This window comes from Chanodichthys erythropterus, chromosome 23 (assembly GCF_024489055.1).
Source record: "Chanodichthys erythropterus isolate Z2021 chromosome 23, ASM2448905v1, whole genome shotgun sequence".
Taxonomy (NCBI): domain Eukaryota; kingdom Metazoa; phylum Chordata; class Actinopteri; order Cypriniformes; family Xenocyprididae; genus Chanodichthys; species Chanodichthys erythropterus.
In genome coordinates, this window is record NC_090243.1 from 28,037,192 (window position 1) to 28,054,844 (window position 17,653).

The 17,653-nt window shown below is 39.3% G+C and overlaps 1 protein-coding gene across 5 annotated transcripts in view; it reads left to right on the plus strand.

Annotated features, from left to right (window-relative positions):
• Positions 1–17,653, plus strand: part of rreb1a (ras responsive element binding protein 1a) — a 56,245-nt gene that overhangs the window by 13,221 nt on the left and 25,371 nt on the right. For 3 of the 5 annotated variants that reach the window (XM_067377287.1, XM_067377289.1, XM_067377288.1), the window contains exon 2: positions 12,236–12,327. The exons of the other annotated variants lie outside the window; for them this stretch is intronic. The gene's annotated coding sequence lies outside the window, so the exon portion shown is untranslated. The remainder of the gene's footprint in view (positions 1–12,235; positions 12,328–17,653) is intronic. 5 annotated transcript variants of the gene reach the window in all.

The window sequence follows — 17,653 nt, forward strand, 5'->3', positions numbered from 1 at the left end:
TTCAAAACAACTGCTTGTTCAAATGCTATAATCCAACCTGTCTGTGCCTGTCAATGAGATTATAAGAGGGGATGAACGGTAACTGCCACATTTCAAAACATCTCCATCAGAGTTAGTCATCAGAAATGCTTTGGATACCTCTACTTCCTTCATCTAGTTTCTATCCATCCACAGCATCCCACAAAGTATGTCTGTCCAAGAAGTGTTATCATTAACCAGGGAGTTAGAACTCTACTCGTGAACTTTGTTACCAAGTGGTTGGGAAAAGTAGAGCAGAGGCAATAATAAACTTAATCAAAGAGCAGAGAAGATAACCAGGCTGTTGATTGGCTCATGAGAAGACCAGATCAAGGGTCTGTCTGAAAGTACAGCCTTTACAAAATGCATGTTGCATGACAGAGCTCCGACAAAATGGCTGCTTCACTCATCCTTGTGGGTTACGGTTACTGCTAGCCTATATTTCTAGTTTGTGAATTTTATAAAACTTTTGAAACTCATGCAGATATTTGCAGGCATGTGAAGGGTCATAATTGTCAGCACATGACTTTTAAAAACTTTCAACATCCTCATTTGGTATATGATGTGCAAAATGTCTCTTTTGTCTCCATCAGAGTTGCATAACATGTCATAAAGTGGGTAATGCCCTGTAATGTCTTCTCTTAGATTGCACTAATTTCGTTCTGCCAAAATTTTTGAACAGGGTCAGTGGGTATTCGATAAGTTATAAAGAAATTTTACAAAGAAATTCAGGGCCTGTAGGAAAAAGGTTGTTTGCTGCATTGTTTTTGGCTTTTAGACCACCATAGATTTTTTTCCCAGATTCCAGGTGTTAATTCATTTAAATCTTTGCCTGATGATGTCAGGATTGGTCACTTTCGAGCTGCATGTCTGTGTTTGTGATTCAACTGCCTGTTTCATGGCTTGCTAAGGAAATGGCCTATCCCACAAGGCTGTGTGTGAGTCTGTTAAACCTCTGCTGAACAGGAAATGGTGGATACTGGATGTTACTGTTATGATAACTATTGTGCTACATTAAGGGAATTGTTCATCAGAACTAGTAAAATAAATGGTTTCAGTAATGGTTTCATGTAAAGCCTTCATTTGGCCAGGGAAAAGCAGACCGGAGAAGTTCTAGTCTGTTCTGCTAATCTGGCTCTTTTGTAAGTGGTAAACATTAAATACTTAATCAGGTTGTGCTCTAAGAACCTCTCGCCAAGGGAAAAAAAGTGTTTAAAGCTCTCCAAAATCAGTGGAGGAAACCAGAACTTTTTCCATTGTTGAACCATGTGACCGTTTTGCTAAGCCTTGCTTGCCTTTGTTTGAAACTTGTAATTGTCCCTTCCTGCATGTTTTAACCCTTTTATCCTTTCAGGACCTCACGATGTTGAGGGTTGTCACCCACCCACCAATCTGTACCCACTCTGGTGCCGCCTTACATCTGATGGGACTCTCTTTATCAATGTGTGGGCAAACATTAAGGGGGCCTATAGAGATGGAAATGAGGCCTTTGCGGCCCTGCAGCCGAAATGCTAGTGCCCTAACGCCTCTACAGACTGTCATGGAATTACAAAAGAGATTGGTCTGTAATGACCAGCCGTCCTTTGACTGCTACACTCAGGGCTTGTGTACTTTCTTTCATTTCTGTACCAGCTGATGTCATTCAGATTCGTCATTTGAAGGTGGTTTCAAGCTAATTGACACTTAAAGAACAATACAAGCATGAATAACATGTTGTGATGTCCAGTGGATAACAATGTATATTTGTGCACCCTACTCCCAAATTTAGACACCATTTTTCACCTAAAAACAAAAAAACTTTATGCGTTTTGGTGGTCTGAAAACACAAACTTTTAAAAATGGGTTTCAAAGTTGAAGTTTTTGAAAACTATACCGTTGTCATCTCTGTGTAAACTGCAAAAACATAAATCTGTGAAAACGAAGATGGCATGCACATGCATATTACGTGTTTAGTCTATCCACCCTTTTTTTTTTCTCAACGTGGAAATAAGGTGTTTTCTGTGAATGTACGAAACTTCTGATTTATTAGCCGCTATAGGGAAATAAGGAGAAGAATATCAAAGTGCAGTAAACTGTAAAAATAAGGTGGATAGACATGCTCGAGGCGAGTAAAGAATGCTTGCGTAGTCATCGCCAACTACTTGTCTGGCATGAGTAATACAGCGTTTTTAGTCATTTTCGTGTGTGACTGGGGATAGTTTTGATAACATTGTTATGTATACAAAGAAAAAACGTTCCATTTTTAGTGCGTCGTTGTCGTGTAAACGTATCCATGGACAGAAATGAACTCTTCAAAAAGAACAATTTTTGATTCTTTGGGTAGAAGCTTAGTTGACCCTTTTTCTCGTGTGAAATAAGATTTGGAAATTGCAAATAAATGCATCAAATTTGAAAATTGAATTCTCTTGCATACAATTCCCACTTTTGGCTCGTTCTTTGTAGACTGCCTCTACAGCCTTTTGTAGGATGGTCAGCCTGATGCTAACCACCAAGCTGCCACATTTACAAAAAAATTGGGACTTTAACGCTTTCAGCCTGCAAATTCTCCTCTGAAGTTCCAGTGCCTCCACCCCCCCACTCTAGATGAATCGCTCCCTTGTAGGAGCGTGTCCTCAGGCAGCCGCCTATGTAGAGAGAGCCCTGCACAGCAACTCTGGAGCGGTACGAAAGGGAAAAAAACAATGTGACTCTTATTTCAGGCAGGGGAGGGGGGGTTGTACGTGATGTGATGCTAGGGAGTCGCTTCAGCACAGCCAAGAAGCCCTGCGCGTCAGCACACACTGGAGTGTGATGGATGACCCCTGCTGCAACCGCCGGTCTGGTTGTCACTCAGGCGAACGGCAATAGCAAACAGCTGGCAGCCTGGGGCGTGATTGGCCGAAGGGAGTCACGTGGGTTGGCCTTTGGGGGTGGGGCCTTAAAAGTGGGTGGCGAACGGCCGCCACAGCACCAGTTGGCTGATGTTTTGGCCTTGTACTTTGGCCTGCATCCTTGCTTTTGGAGTTTAGGCCATGTAACATTGGAACAGAAGCCAAAAGTGGGCCAGAGGGGAGGGGAGGTGCAGGAGTGATCGAGTGATTGAGTGAAAGAAGAGGGAGTGAGGGAATTTACACTGACTGACGATAACATCGCTGTCAGAACTGGGCCTTCGAGGTGTCCAATAAGTGCTTTCACAAATCTTTAAGATTTTTTTTTTCTCACACCAAACAGGCAGTCTTTTTCAGGGGAGGAGAAAAGCAGTCTTGACTGCCACAAATCATGCATGGTCACTGCATGTCTGTTTATGTGTGCACATTTGAGCCACAGAGAGATGTTCTCAGCATCAGCGCGATGAAGGCTGTATTCTTCTTTGCTTTACAAAGAGCTCCATTATAGTGTGCCATAAGAGGCATATCTGCCTAGTTCTCTGTCAAATACCCCTCCAGTGGTTTTCCTTTTCTTTAGTCTTTCAAATTAATGATGGAGAACCCACTGTGGTGGCTCTCCAGCCTCAAAACCTGACCAAGCATAATATTCACAGTGAATCAGATTGTCATGAGTTTGGTTAAACTGACTAAAACATTCTACAGATTATGTATTACTCCGGTTTGTTTGCATACCTCATTCATAATTAGCATCTTTGTTTCTTGTTATTTTGTTCTCGTTGAACGTTGTACGAGGGAATCCCTTTGCAATAATGGTGCATTCACTCAGATCACTTTCAAGATGCGTGCACAGCATTGTGGGCCTCTTCTTCAGGATGGCTTGTAGGAGCTTGCCGGTTTAACAGGACTGAAAAGGCCTGGAGGTACCCCCACCACACCTCCTCCTCTTCCTACTCCTTGTCTCTTTGTGTTCCAGGTGTATAGTGATTTTAGAGTCAATTTCATGAAACCAGCAGACACACCCATACTTCAACGGTGCATAAAAGAGAGATGGTTATCGTAAGATTCTTTATACTTTTATTGCAAAGTTTGGCCGTTTGGGAAACATAAGTCAAACCTTCAGTCATTATGTGGCTTTTTGGAATTCATTTTTTTTATTTTACATGCATTCATGCTCACTGTTATGCGTAAAGTACCCTAAATAACATTTTTACTTGATGGTTACATCACATGACATTAATTTAAACCTCCGTTGAAAATGGAAAATGTTTTTTGAAACCTTGTGAAACAACATGAATACAAAGTGTAGATTTTTAAGGACTTGGCATGTTGTAACCTAGAGTTTTTTTTTCTTTACTTTATCTGCTATTACTCTGATGTCATTGAACTTAAAGTTAGCTTTGAGCATTCTTAGTATTCATTTTTTCCTCAACTCTTGATGCATCCATTTCTCCATCCCACGTTATTACCAGTGATGTTCAAACCGAAGTTTTGTGGTAGTGGCAGATGTGTGTTGCACGTTTATGGGACCCAAACATAATTCAGTTGTTCTAGTAGCTGATGCGAGCTGAGGTTTGGAGAGCCCTCTGTGTGCCTCTGGATTTATGGAGCCGAGCTGTCACTGCTGCCCCTCGATGAATGTTCCATTTGTTGCACAGATAGACAACTGTCAAAGGAGAAAGGCATGGGCCCACTGCGTCCTTTCTGCCATAAAAGCTGCCACCCTGATCAGCTCTGCCGAGAGGGAGGGATTGGGGAAAAGTGGGAGGGAGATAGGAGGAATTCCCATGTGACCGCTTCCCAAGAGGATTTTTTTCCATGTATGAAACAAAAGTTCCAGTTTTGCATATACAACGCACTCAAAACCAGTTGAAAACCTTTACTAGACCTTTAATCACTCAAAACAATGTCCATGAACAGTGTTAGTTTCAGTTGCACAAAGCAAATGTCTTCATATCCATGGGTCACACTCAAAGCAAGTCAGAAAGAATGGCACCTTAGCAAAGGCCAAGGGAAAGATCTCTTGGTCTTCCTGCAGAAACATGTCTGTTAAATAAAGGAGTGATCATAACAACAAGAACAACAGGAGGGAAGGAGATTAGATGCTCAGATCCTCCTTTCACCCATTCTACACCTCACACACTATTTAACCAAAGTAAGCCTGGGATGAACATCCCCACGTAGTCTCACATCATTGTGATTCTTTACATTCATGGCTCTTGTTTCTCCCTTAAGGAAGAGTTTTAAAATGGCTGCCCTGTTTTGGATGGACTGGTGGGGACAGCAATATTCTTTGAGAGAGCTTGAGCACACACACACCATCTGTAATGAGGGTGGACAGTGTATGCTTTTTCCAGGCAGCTGTCAATGGCACACTGATCTGTCAGCATGGACCCTGCATCTGCACTCCTCTGTAACTCACACCACGACTCTCCACAGAATCCGGGCAAGAGCCAGCGTCTGTCTTCGCTTACAAGAACTCTATCTTCGCAAAACCAGCCTCTTTTGTGCGAGAATGCAGTTCTTTCTCTTTCCGCCCATGCGTATTTGCATGGATATGGAGATGAGCCTGAATATGAGGCTCAAACCTCAACCATGTGACCAGTCAGCCGCTCTCGCAGTACCCCACTGTGAAGTCTGACCAATCCAATGCACCATATGTGTCCTTTAGGCCCAAATAAAGGCCCACCATCTGCAAAAAAGAAGGGTAAAGACTTGTCCCTGTCGCAGGCACCTGTGAGGTTTGACAGCTGAGTCGTCCGTTGCCAAGGACCCCTTAATTTGCATGCTTGTTTACATCATCTCTTTACCTCTGAAGAGCCAGGAACTATCGAGCCTGCTGCACAGCTGAATCCAGAGGTCCCTCATCCCCCTTAAAACACCCAAAGAACATGTGTGTACCAAGAACCAGATCTTCCCTGTGCATCCTTGCAACTCCACTGTACTTAATGGATCTATTTTAAAGCCATTTAACAAGAAGCACTGTGTTTTCAAAGTGACTGATTTGGAAGCTTTGAAACTTTTTTTTTACTGAATCTGAGATGCTCACATAGATACAGAGCTGGTTTGCATGAAGCAAGCTCGCCCCAAGGCAACGCAGCCAGGGTTGATTTGGAAATGAAAGCCACTTCCTGCACAGCGCAGTTCAGCTTGTTGCCTGTTATGATGTATACGCGACTCAGGTGTTGAATGATGTTTAAGAGTAAAACAGTCGACCACACAGACAGTCATGGATTGATGCCACAACTTCATTTGCAGAACTCCCCATTTTGTTCAAAGTTGAAGCGAAAGTTACTCATTTGATGTATTCACTCATAGTTTCTTTCCTGTCGTTAGTCATTTTACCATGAAATAGCTGTCAGCAGACAAAAATGAATGTGCTGTCTTGGTGCCACTGGTTGAGGCCAGGATCTTCGCAAATTTGTCTGGAGAAAAAAAGAGGCAGTATAAGGAATCTTGCCGCTGAGAAAATAACCAGGTTTGGTGACGTGTCTGCTTTTGTCCTCTATGGTTTGTCCTCTTCTCTGTTCTGCTCTAATATAAACCATCATTTGTAAAAGGAACTCAAACCTCACTGGAGTTTCCACATGTTGCCACACAATGGCTGGTCAGATGATTTCAATTCGCTACGTCTTTGCTTTTGATTGCATCGCTGGCACTCTTGCTGAATAATTGAGAAACTTCCTGAGGGATGCTTTTGATCATTCATTTTTACCAACATTTTTTGGCATAGCCATATTTCTTTGGACACTGAAATACAGTAAACTTTTATTATGATGGTAATACCATGCACTGTAAGCCCGAATAAGTTGGCAAAACTCAAAAAATTTGAGGCAGTCAGTTGAAATTCATACGTTTAACTTAAAATTTTCATGTAACCTCAATGTGAACAATTTTATTAGCTTGTAACAGCTAGCCAAGTTTAAACTAATTCAGAAAATGCTAACTTGCTAATTTTCTAAGATGTAAACAATAGTATGGTATAGCACTGTCTGAATGAGTGCAGCAATATAAAGCATTCAACATACCTGCTCTCAAACCAAGCCACATGCACTAGTCACCATGATGGTAACTCTCCAAAAACCTTATATAACACTTAACTTTAGCATTTACTCTCCCTTTCCAGTGTCATTGGCAAAGCTTCCTGGGAAACAGAAATCCCAGCCCAGTTTCAGTTAAACTTAAGTTCATCTAAATTAAAAGAAATGAGTTAATAAAACTCAAAATAATGAAACAGTTCAGTTTGCTTAAAATATATCAGTTCTGTGAACTTGAAAGTAAAAATAAAAGTGCTAAATACTCAAAGTTAATTTGACTGAACTAATTTGTTTAATTTAAGTTTGTCCTACTCAAACCAATTAATTATTTTGAGCTTTAAGGTTTACAGTATGGAATTCTTTGAAGCAAATACATGTTTTCTTCTATAGTCATTTTTAGTTTTCGAGTTATGGCTTAACAATTATTTGAAGATGGTTAAACTGTCGACATTTATAGCTAGCTTCCTAAATAATTACGCAGTCAGTTTAATGGCACAGACCGCCCCCTTGAGTACTGGGGGTTAATTATGTCATAGTAGAGTAAGAATGCATGTTAAGTATGTATCAAGGGACTGCTTTATTGCATTGTGTTGGCTATAACTTTACATCTCAGCGTTTCTTGCTTTAGGCCCACTTCTGATGGGATTGCTTGGAATTTACACCACAAAAAACTTAAAAACATTCTTCAAATAGGACTTGGTAACAGTTTAAGTAGGAAAGTGGACAATTGTCTTTTGTGGCATAGTCTAACTGAAGTAATTAGTATCAGCCCTTCTGTAGGCTGTGTGTTTATGTCTTGTAGGGTGTAAGGTTTGCATTGATAAGGATATGAGACCTCAGGGTGGTGCAGGTTCTGGTAGTTCCCTCCCTCCATTCGTCCTCCACCCCCCTCTCTCCCCGTCAATGTCTCTGGTGTTTAATAGAAACAAAGCAAACAAGCCGGGGAGTGAGCAGTTAAGTTAGCGCTGTCTTTCAAGCAGCAAACGAGCAAACTGGCCCATCCCGTTTGTCCAGATTCTCACCTCTCTTTCTCTGCACCATATTGCCTTCTCCTCTCATTCATCATTTTTTTGCCCCCTTCTTTCAAACATTTCTTTTAAACTTTACACCTTCCTGTTTTTGCACAAGCCCCATCTCCTTTTTTCTTTCACTGTTTTTTATCTTTGCCTCTCGCTATTGAAACTGATATTGAGGGTGATGTGCTAGGCAGAAAGCAGCACTATCTCAGCGCGCCAACTGCTCTCAAACACGTCGGTTCCTGCACTTGTCCGTGCCTGTCATCCAGCCCTGAAACAGAGCAGTAGCATTCTTTCTCTCTCTCTCTCTCACACACACACACACACACACACACACACACACACACACACACACACACACACACACACACACACACACACTGAAGTGCTCATGCTCACACATGGAGGCGGAGGTAATCACATAGAGTGCATACACAAACAGGTTTAACCCAAAAATGGATGTAGCCTATACCTGCGCTCATTAAACATATATTCAGCCTAAATTAAACCATTTCCTGGCACGCAGAAAATGCATGTGACCTGTAGCAGTTAATTGTAGTTCATCAGAGGGCACCTCTTTTAGATGAGAAAATTTTAAACAGTTTAAAAAATCAACAGTCTAAGTTTGAATCTATTGAACATCTAATTAGTTGTGTGTGCAAAGAAAACCTCGCTATTACTGGTGCTCATACTTAAGGTTAGGGATTTGAACAGATCCATAACCATAACATTAAACTTAGTGGCATAACTTCTGCACTGTTTGTGCTACAGTAATGAATGGGAGTGACAGCAATTTAAGTCACATTACTTAAAGGGATAGTTCACCCAAAAATGAAAAATTATCCTATGATTTACTCATCTATAAGTCATCCTAGATGTGTATGATTATCTTCTTTCAGACGAACACAATCAGAGTTAAAAAATAAATAAATAAAATACTCACTCTTCCAAGCTTTATAATGGCAGTGAATGGGGATCAGGATTTTGAAATCCAGAAAAGTTCATCTATCCATCATAAACGATATCCACAGGGAGTAAATAAAGGCCTTCTGAAGGGAAGTGGTAGGTTTTTTTTAAGAAAAATATCCATATTTAAAACGTTGTTAACTAAAATAACTAGCTTCCGGCAGACGGAATATGGATAATGATAATGATATTAAATGTGGATATTTTTCTTACAAAAACCCATTGTTTCATTTCAGAAGGCCTTTATTAATCCCATGGAGCCATGTGGTTATCTTTTATAATGGATAGATGCACGTTTTGGACTTCAAAATCAGGTGCCATTCACTACCATTAGAAGAGCTGGGATAACTCCGATTGTGTTCTTCTGAAAGAAGAAAGTCATATACACCTAGGATGGCTTGAGGGTAACTGGGTGAACTATCCCTTTGAGGCTGAGTCACATTATTGTTTTGATGCATATCTAGGAATTTACATTACCATTCAGAAGTATGGGGTTGGTAAGATATACAATATATATATATGTGTGTGTTTTTTTTTTCGTTCGAACTAACAAAATATGAGAGACTTGAGAGAGAAAAATGCTCACCAAGACTGCTTTTATTTGATAAAAAAATACAGTAATAATGTACAGTTTTACCATTTAAAATAATTGTTTTCTATTGCAATATACAATATATAAGATGTAATTTATTTCTGTGATCAAAGCTGAATTTTCAGCATCATTACTTCAGCCTTCAGTGTCCCATGATCCTTCAGAAATCATTCTAATATGCTGATTTGCTGCTTAAAAAACATTTCTGATTATTATCAATGTTGAAAAGTTTTTTTTTTTTTGATGAATAGAAAGTTCAAGGCGTTCATTTGAAATAGTAAATCTTTTTTATAAATGTCTTTTATTGCCTATTTGATAAATGCAATGGCATAAAGTGTAAGTTTATGCACATTTTCTATTATTTTATTTATAATTTATTATAAGATTGTCTTATAAACCACAATATGGAAGGACTTACTACAATGCATATTGTTTTTTTTTATTTTTTTATATTTTTTTTATTCCTTATTAATGTTATCATAGTTGTTTATATTTTAAACATTACACTGGTAATGCATCAGGGATGCTGGCTGTGTAAAACTGATCTGGCCTGCTTATTTCCTCTCCTTTTGTTTTCTCCTTTTCTTTGACTATTGTGTGATTCACACAATAACAGTTGATGAATACAGTCAGTATCCTGTCATAATCATCATCAGAGCAATGCAATATGGGAGAAGACACAGAGGCTGGGTGTGTTTCACAGGGGCAGAGCAAAAAAATCCATCTTCAAACACACACACACACACACACACACACACACACACTGGTGTGGCTAAAGACCATAGCAACCTAAAATGTCTCCTCCACCCAGGCCATTATACCTGCCTCTTTGCCTCTCAATTAGGCAGTCTTACCAGCCACTAATCTGATAATCTCTGTCCTGTCTCTCTCATCCCATCCTCCATCTCTCTCACATCTCTCCTCTGACGACTCCTTCGCTTGTCTCTCCATCTTCTCTCCATCCCCCACCACCAACGGCAAAGTTTCCTGTGAACTTTTTATGGTCATCTCTCTTCAGTCTGTGAAGTCTCTCTCTAATTTAAAGACACACGCTCCATCACCCCTTCTGCACGTCTCCTCTCTTTTGAAAAGCTCCTGCACAAAGAGGATAAAGCTACGTAAGTCTCTCCTCCTCTTCATCTGTGCATCTCCGTATCCCTCCATCCTGTCTGCGGACAGCTAACAGACGTTAAACGGGCCAGTCGCTGATTAGTGATGCAACAAATGATGCTGAACAACTCTTTACTGCGTTTATTAGTAGCAGACCCAGACTGAATTTGCAATTTTTTTTTTCTGCTGATTTTCACCTTAAATTTATCTAAACATTAGGTAATATCAAAATCATTAAAAAATAATAGTATGATTATTATTTTTAATGTGATTTTAGAAAATATTAGTTCCAACAAATAAGTAATTTAGCCGGTTGGGATACTTTTTTCTAAATTTATTTTTTCTTTTTAAATTTTAATAGCTGCAAGTTAAAGCATTAGTTCACTTCAGAATTAAAATTTCCTGATAATTTACTAACCCCCATGTCATCCAAGATGTTTGTCTTTCTTCAGTTGAAAAGAAATGAAGGTTTTTGAGGAAAACTCTCCAGGATTTTTCTCCATATAGTGGACTTCACTGGGGTTCAGTGTCCAAATTGCAGTTTCAACACAGCTTTAAAGGGCTCTACCCGATCCCAGTTGAGGAATCAGGGTCTTATTTAGCAAAAAGATAGTTTTTTTTTTTTTTTTTTTTTTTTTTTTTTTTAGAAAATGACCTATGTATTTTTTAACCACAAATGCTCGTCTTGCACTGCTCTGTGATGCACCACACATGAAGTAGGCGAAAGGACCGGTCCACAAAGCGAATGTGCAAAGACTAAGTCAAACGGCCTCTAATAAAAGGTAAAATAACTATGTTGGATGATTTTGAAGTTGGAGGAGAAAATCGCTTCGCTAGAAAAGACCCTTGTTCCTCGACTGGGATCGTGTAGAGCTCTTTGAAGCTGCACTGAAACTGTAATTTGGACCTTCAACCCGTTGAACCTCAGTGAAGGTTTTCTCCACTATATGGAGAAAAATCCTGGAATGTTTTCCTCCATAATTTCTTTTTGAATTAAGACAGAAAGACATAAACATCTTGGATGACATGGGGGTGAGTAAATTTGAATTCTGAATCCTTTAATTTCAAAATCACTGCTAGTAATAATAAGTACAGTCAATCAGTGAGTCAGATGTTGATTCAGTAACAGTTCTGAATGATTCAGTGAGTTCTGTCAGTAAAGGATTTTAACAGAATGATTCAAACTGGTAGTTTCAGAGTTTGTGAGTCTTTTGAATGAATCATTAAAAGAATCCCTTCATAAGAGTCTGTTAGTGAAGTGAAATAGAAGTGATACTCAAACATTTATAGCGATTGACAAATTGAAAAACTGGTGTCCCCTAGGCCACAATATTTTATGAACAAACATTCAAGGGAATGGCACTTTCTTGATTCAGAGCAGCCTTTGGGGAGAGATTGAGTTAAATTGTACCATGACTGCAGGTCAAACTCCAGCCACTGAGATCGAGATTGTCTGTATGAACAGGGTGTTTCATAGCGCTATGATTCAACACAGCAAGTTTTGCAATGATTTTATTACTTTATAACAGATTTCAAGGTCAAAAGTCTGTGCCTCATCCCGAAAGAAAGTGTGTGTTTGTTGTGTGTTCATAGGCATGCATATTAAACTCCCTCTTTGTGGTCTCCCTGCAGTGTGAGCAGTGGTTGCTGACACGCGAGGTGCACTGCGGTCCCTCTTCAACCCCCGAACGGCAGCAGAGTAATACAACCTCGTCTGAGGACGGGTAAATATACCTCATCGTCCGGTCCGAGCCGAGGCTGCCTGTCCGCGTGAGCATCCTCACTGTTTGCACATGCAGCATGGACGACTGGCCTGCTTATCAAGCCCTGCCCACAAGTTTCCCCTTATCTCTTCTCCTTTTATTTCATCCTTTCTTCCATGTCTATTCATCTTTGCTGTTTTACAGTCATGGCCATACTCATACTGTATAGTTTGCCACACGTTTTTACATCCTTTGGCTCGCATACCTTTGCTCTATCATTCATCAAATTCAACTGTTCCGCTCTTTTGCAGTGTGCATGCGGTCCATTACTGCAAAAACAGTGAAGCTAGCCATGTATGCAGCTTAATGGGCTTTGGATCTTTTTAAAATTGAGTTAGGTAAACAAAAAAGATGTGCGAATCTCCTATTTGTCAAGTTACAGTTTATTATTTTGCTTCATAAAAGCATAGAAACCCTTAAGCTTGAACTTTGTAATCTGCTTTCAGCTCATGAGACATCACATGCACTTCATATACACGCTAACGTCGTCTGCATGAAGCTGGGATCTATCAGTGCTGCGTTGTCTTGTTTGAAAACTCAGGCTGAAAACATGAGATGGTAGGCTTTTTGGTTCAGGTAGGCTGGTTACAAACATGACTTTGCATCAAGATGCAGGAAGGAATCTGAAATATGTATTTGTGTAAGTTGCAGTGAAGGAAAAAGAATTTGAAAAGATGTAAAGACAAAGTACCAGACAAAGGCCAAACTTCAAAATAACTAAAGTTGACTACAATTGTCTTCAGTTCAGACATTTATAAAGCTGTGCAACAACAGAGAGAAAGATAGAACCTGCCATTGTCTTAACACTTTACTTTACAATAGGGTCTCATTTTTTTCAACAACATGAAATAACAATTGTACAGCATTTATTAATCTTGCTTAATATTAATCTAAAGTAGCTAAATGTACACTAATGTTAAATGGTTAGTTCACCCAAAAATGAAATTTTTCATGAATTACTCATGTCGTTCCACACCCTTAAGACCTTCGTTCATCTTCGGAACACAAATTAAGATATTTTTGATGAAATCCGAGAGGTTTTTTTTTTTTTTATCCCCCATAGAAAGCAACGAAATGACCACATTCAAAGTCCTGAAAAGTAGTAAAGACATTGTTAAAATAGTCAGCGTGTCTATACAACTTAAACAGCATAGGAGACTGACAGGGGAGAGTCAAAATAGTTGAATAATTGAAGAATTTTGTTTTGTTTTTGCGCACAAAAAGTATTCTCGTCACTTCGTAACATTACGGTTGAAACACTAGTCATGTTCACTATTGTAACAATGTCTTTACTACTTTTCTGGACCTTAAATGTGGTAATTACGTTGCTTTCTATGGGGGATAAAAAAACACTGAGATTTCATTTGTGTTCTGTAGATGAACTAACGTCTTATGGATATGGAACGACACGTGGGTGAGTAATTAATGACATAAATTTAATTTTTGTGTGAACTAACCCTTTTATTTATTGTATACTGTTGTAAATTTTTATACTGTTGATAATGTTGTTGTAATTTAGTTTGTACATACTATAAATTCATTTAGTTTATACCACTTATAATTAAAAAAAAAAGTTATTTTATTAGTTAGGAAGTCACATTAAGCAAGATTAATATATGCTGTAATAGCATTGATCGTTGTTATTTTATGTTAACTATTGCATATTAACTAATGTTAACAAATTGATCCTTTAAAGAGAAAAGATGTTTTGATTCGTTTTTTTGTTGTAAATATAGCTTTAGTCCATTGTTCAGTCTAAATGAGAGTTGCTAGCTACATTTTTGCTGCTCGTTCTGAAGTGTTCTCAGGTAGCAGGGTCAAAGGTCAACATTCTCTTCTGTAAAACAGCTGTGTTATCTAGGTGAAAGTATGATGCTCCCAAAGACACATTCTTTTGCACAAAATGCAGCAAAAGTACAGAATTATATATAACAAGCAGCCTTTGACTGCCATTCATCTGGTCTCACAAATGTTTGCTAACTGTTAGTACGACTAAACCAAAGAAGTGAGTCATGGCCTATTGCTCAAGCCATGCTTTCGAGCGCCTGCAGTCCCCCAAGCTCAGACTTGTGGCGCATTTGTTAAGTCGCAGAACAGGACCAAACAATTTATCACATACCAACAGGGCATGTAACAGTGATAACCAAATTCATTAGATGTCACCAAGATAGAAGTTAATGCTCTCAGAACGACAAAAATAACTATTCCTTCATAGTGTAATGCACTGTTTCATTTGGGTTTTTGGTATGATATTGAGCTGGTGGTGACCCATGGTTGCATGGTGGTTGGGCCTGAGGCGTCTTTGTTAGGTGAGGCAGTCTGTCATCTAGCAAAAACCTGTTTGAGTGGCTGGCGGTCTAGAGATGAAGGAGATACCGAGATCTCACCATAAACAGTCGCAGTTTAGCTTGTGGTATATTTAATTAAAACAACTGAGATTTACAGTGTTGGAGAATCATTTTCAGTATTAAAAAAAGACAGTAATTTTTTTTTTTTTTTTTAATATTGAGTAAAAAAAAACAGACCAGATAGATTAAAAAAAAAAGCTAGATGAAGACATAAACTCTTCTGATGCTGTTGTTTGTTGGTAGGTCTTTTATAGTGTGCTCAGCCACCCATTTCTATTTTTTTTTGCTTAGCATATCTGTTTCTGTTCTGCTCTTGGGGCATTGAACTGATTTTATAGAGGAAGTATTTAATAAGAGGTCTGTTTTTCTCACACTACTAGATTTAGACTGTTTTGGTCACATGTGATTAATTGTGGAATCATGATGGTTTAAATTTATTGTCTGGTACTTCTTTGGTTAGTCATGTTCAGTTTAGTCTCATTAACACCCTGTAACACTCTTACATGTCTGAAGAATATCTTAATCCTTCTCTTACATGTCCTCCAAAGAGCTCACTTTCAAGATGGAGACTTACCACAACCTACTGGCATGAAGCAAACAAGACCCGAGGTCGCAATAACCATAGAATTTCTGTCATTTGCTGATTTTAATCTTATTAATCTGAATTGGAAACCTGGTGACAAACGTGGGTACTAAAACATATCGAGAGATATGAATTTCCGTAGAAGTGTATCTATTATAAACATTGCTGTTGATCTTGATATTTCAACCCCAACAAATAGCTTCACTTGGATAGACATCACAATAGGGAAGAAAAAGACGGTTGCAGTTTCCATTTCATGCCGACTTTTACAGGACACATCTCAAATTTGCTTAATTAGAGCTTTTAATTGTCTTGGAAACTCACCATTCATGTGGATCAGTTTACAGGATTTGCCTGATTGCTCTAATTTTCATAGTGGATGGCCACACAATACAGACTGATAAGAAGAAATTTTTGCTTCTGGACATTTCTTTTGACTTTGGACAGGGTTTACAAAGTCCCATTGTGTTTTGCCTCAAGCACAAAGCTAGTTCAGTTGGCCATTACATTAAGATAAGAGGCTTATTCCTGTTTGAGCCATCTAAGAAAGGGAGGCTACGTTCACACTGTCAGTTTTTAGGATTGACAAATGCATTTACTTACAGGTGTGAGTCTCAAAATGTCCCGTTCACATAGCAACATACAGTGGTGTCTCGAATACTGTCTGTATGAATGTGCAACGGGAGTCAAGCTCATATTGAGAACCAGTAGCGACATTGACCAAAGTAATATCAAAGGTGGTGTCCATAAGTCTTATCACTTTTGACACGAGAAGAGTCCAAAGCACTTGAGTTCATTTGTCGAATCTTCATTAACTGACAGCAGCTTGTGAGTTGCGCATAGAAGACAAAACTGATGGGAGCAGCTCTGGTGGAGAACAGTGACCAAAACCTGAGATGACACACAGCTCATATCTCCATCGCTGTAAGCCACACATGACCCATGTCATCCAAGATGTTTATGTCTTTCTTCAATCGAAAATAAATTATTAAGGTTTTTGAGGAAAACATTCCAGGATTTTTCTCCACTTCAGTGGAGTACAATGGGTTGAAGGTCCAAATGTCTGTTTCAGTGCAGCTTCAAAGAGCTCTACACGATCCCAGATGAGGAATAAGGGTCTTATCTAGCGAAACGATCAGCTATTTTCTAAAAAAATTTAAATTTATATACTTTTTAACCACAAATGCTCATCTTGCACTGCTCTTTGATGCGCCATCCATTATGTAATCACATTGGAATGATCATGAGTGACAAAAGCGGAAGTGTTGCGGTAGGGCAAAAAACTCCAATTTCAAAATCGCCCGACAGGGCGTTTGACTTCATGTTCGGTTTGTAGAAACTGGATCGGTACTTTCGCCTACGTCACGCATGACTTTTCCAACGTGATTACATAATGCATGGAGCAGAGCAGTGCAAGACAAGGACCTTCAACCCATTGTACCGCAGTGAAGTCCACTATATGGAGAAAAATCCTGGATTTTCCTCAAAAATGTTTTCCTCAAAAACCTTAATTTCTTTTCGACTGAAGAAAGAAAGACCGAAACAACTTAGATGACATTGGGGTGAGTAAATTATCAGGAAATTTGAATTCTGAAGCAAACAAATCCTTTAAGGACTCAAATATAGGACTCAGAACTGAATTCAGTTGCTGTGTGAACTTGGCCGGAAAGAGCTTGTGTAATACTCCAACACTCAACTTTAGGGTAAATGAAGTTTGAGTGAGCAGGAGAGAGTGTGATTTACGTGAGTAAGAGAGGGAGTACTAGTAATATTCCTTCCACTCTATCGTAGTTTGGCCCCAAACCAGCCCCCTTTCTCTTGGTCTTCTGTAAACATAGTGCTCTACTGATACCCTGATCTTTGCCCTTAGAGAGTAAGAGAGACTTAACATGAAAAGTTCAAGCTGGCAGGCTGTACATGACTCCATAAACTGAAATGAGAGGTGTGCTCCAATGTTGGTGACCGAATGAGCCGCCTTTGTCATCATCGGGAGTCGGTTTGTGTGAGAGGATTTGTGTAGCTCGGTCTGGCAAGTCAGGGCAGGATTCTGGTTCAAAAGGCCCTCGTTTGAGTCGCTCAAACATATGATTGGTAAGAAGGATAGATGAGAGGTGGGAAAGAATGACTACTATTAAACTCTTCTTTTATACTAAGAGCTTTGTATGTTTAGTTTTCAGGAGTGTAGCTTCCTTCCTCTACCTCCTCATCTATCTGCGTTAGCTAATACTTATTTCACACAAGAGAGTCTACATTTCCTCTTGAGGAGTGTGATGTAAAGGAAGACAATGGAGGCTGTAATAAACAGCCAACATATGGTCACTGAATTTACTGCAGTCTCAACCCTCTCGCCTTATTG